Source organism: Lathyrus oleraceus, chromosome 5 (genome assembly GCF_024323335.1).
Source record: "Lathyrus oleraceus cultivar Zhongwan6 chromosome 5, CAAS_Psat_ZW6_1.0, whole genome shotgun sequence".
Classification (NCBI taxonomy): domain Eukaryota; kingdom Viridiplantae; phylum Streptophyta; class Magnoliopsida; order Fabales; family Fabaceae; genus Lathyrus; species Lathyrus oleraceus.
Window position 1 is genome coordinate 421,957,103 of NC_066583.1, and position 2,202 is coordinate 421,959,304.

General features: G+C 40.5%; 1 non-coding gene across 1 annotated transcript; it reads left to right on the top strand.

Moving 5' to 3' along the window:
• The first annotated feature begins 1,555 nt into the window (after positions 1–1,555).
• Positions 1,556–1,662, top strand: LOC127088860 (small nucleolar RNA R71). The gene has a single exon (XR_007790672.1). It is a non-coding gene; the product is annotated as a small nucleolar RNA R71 (small nucleolar RNA).
• The last annotated feature ends 540 nt before the right edge of the window (positions 1,663–2,202 follow it).

Genomic DNA, 2,202 nt, shown 5'->3' on the forward strand with positions numbered 1-2,202 from the left:
GACATCTATTATGGCTCCTGCAGTCGATAAGAATGGTCTACCTAGAAGGATTGGTATATCATTGTCCTCTTTGATGTCCATGACAACAAAATCAGTAGGTATAAATAACTGACCTATCCTAACAGGAACATCTTCTAAAATGCCTATCGGATATTTAACAGATCTATCGGCTAACTGAAGTGACATCTTAGTGGGTTGTAATTCTCCTAAGTTTAACCTCTCACAAACCGCTAAAGGCATTAGGCTCACACTAGCTCCTAAGTCTAAAAAAGCATTTTCGATGACATGATTACCCAAAAGGTAAGGAATGGAGAAATTTCCAGGGTCTTTATCTTTCTTAGCTAATTTGTCCTCGGAAATAACATTACATTCCAAAGGCTTCGGATCGTCAAGTCTACGTTTGTTGGTAAGGATGTCTTTGAGAAACTTTGCATAAGAAGGTATTTGGGTGATGGCTTCTGTGAAAGGGATTTCTACATGAAGTTTTTCTATAACTTTAATAAATTTTTGATATTGTTTATTGATCTGGGTTTGTTTTAGTCTTTGTGGATATGGTATAGGTGGTTTATATGGCGGGGGTGGTACGTAAGTTTTATCTTTAGGTTCTTCTCCTTTCTCTCGACCTTCCTGGTTTTCAGATTCCTCTGGTCCCTTTACTTCGTCCGGGGGTTTGGTACATTCCTTTGAAGTTTTGGGTTCACTCAATCTAGGGTTTGGTGGCTCATCATAAGCGTTCCCACTTTGTAGGGTAATGGCATTCACTTGTCCTCTCGGATTTTGTTGAGGTTGTCCAGGGAATTGTCCTCCAGGTGTAGTCTGAGGGGCTTGGTTTAAAGCTACCTGAGAGATCTGGGTTTCAAGCATCTTGGTATGAGTAACTATTTGGTCAACCTTGGTTCCTAACTGAGTAATCAATTCGTTAACATGAATGTTTTGGTTCATGAACTCCTTGTTTTGTTGGGTTTGAGCGGTGATAAAATTTTCCATAATTTTCTCAGGGCTCGACTTTGGTGGTACATGTTGCATAGGTTGATTTGATCTTGGGGCTTGATAACTAGGTCTCGGAGGTGTATTATTTTGAATAGGGTTATTATTTTTATAGGAGAAGTTCGGGTGATTCCTCCATCCAGGGTTATAGGTATTCGAATATGGGTTCCCTTGGATGTAGTTTACTTGCTCAGAGTGGGTTTCGTTTAATAGACTGCATTCTGCAGATTGGTGTCCTTTGGTTCCACATATCTCACAATCTGACGAAACTGCGGCTACAGTATTCGGGTTTATGCACATATGCTCGACTTTGAGGGCTAATGTGTCCATTTTAGCTTGCATCATGTCTATAGAGCTTAGTTCATGCGCTCCTCCTTGGGCTTCCTTCTTCTCAACTGTCGCTCGTTCGACTCCCCATGATTGATGGTTTTGAGCCATATCTTTGATGAGGGAACTAGCTTCAGGATAAGGTTTGTTCATCAGAGCACCGCCTGCGGCAGCGTCGATGGTCATCTTTGTGTTGTAATGAAGTCCATTATAGAAGGTTTGAATGATTAACCAATTTTCTAAGCCATGATGTGGGCATGCTCGTAACAACTCTTTATATCTCTCCCAAGCTTCGAACAACGATTCTCCTTGGTTTTGGGTAAATCTAGTTATATGGTTTTGAAGAACGGCGGTCTTACTCGGGGGAAAATATCTAGCAAGAAAAACTCTTCTAAGGTTATCCCAAGTCGTAATGGAATTGGGTGGAAGGGAATCTAACCATGATAGGACTTTATCTCTGAGGGAAAAAGGAAATAATCTTAAACATATTGCCTCGGAAGAAGCTCCATTGGTTTTAAAAGTATCTGCTAATTGAAGAAATATTTTTAAATGTTGGTTTGGGTTCTCAGTAGCGAGACCCGCGAATTATCTCTGTTGCACTAGTTGTAACAGAGATGGTTTAAGTTCAAAATTATTAGCTAGGATGGTTGGGTTTACTATACTAGAACTAGGTTCTTCATTAAATGGTTGAGCGAAGTCCTTAAGAGGTCTTTGGTTTTGATCTTCGGCCATAGCTCTCTTAATTCTATGAAAGAATAAACGTACGCGAGCATAACGTTCAGGTTCCGCCAGAGGGTATACTAAGCTTAAACTTCCGGTGCTGCGAGTTCTTTGCATTGACCGGCGGGGAATAGCCTAAGTCTAAACGATATAACAACAGGAAAATGA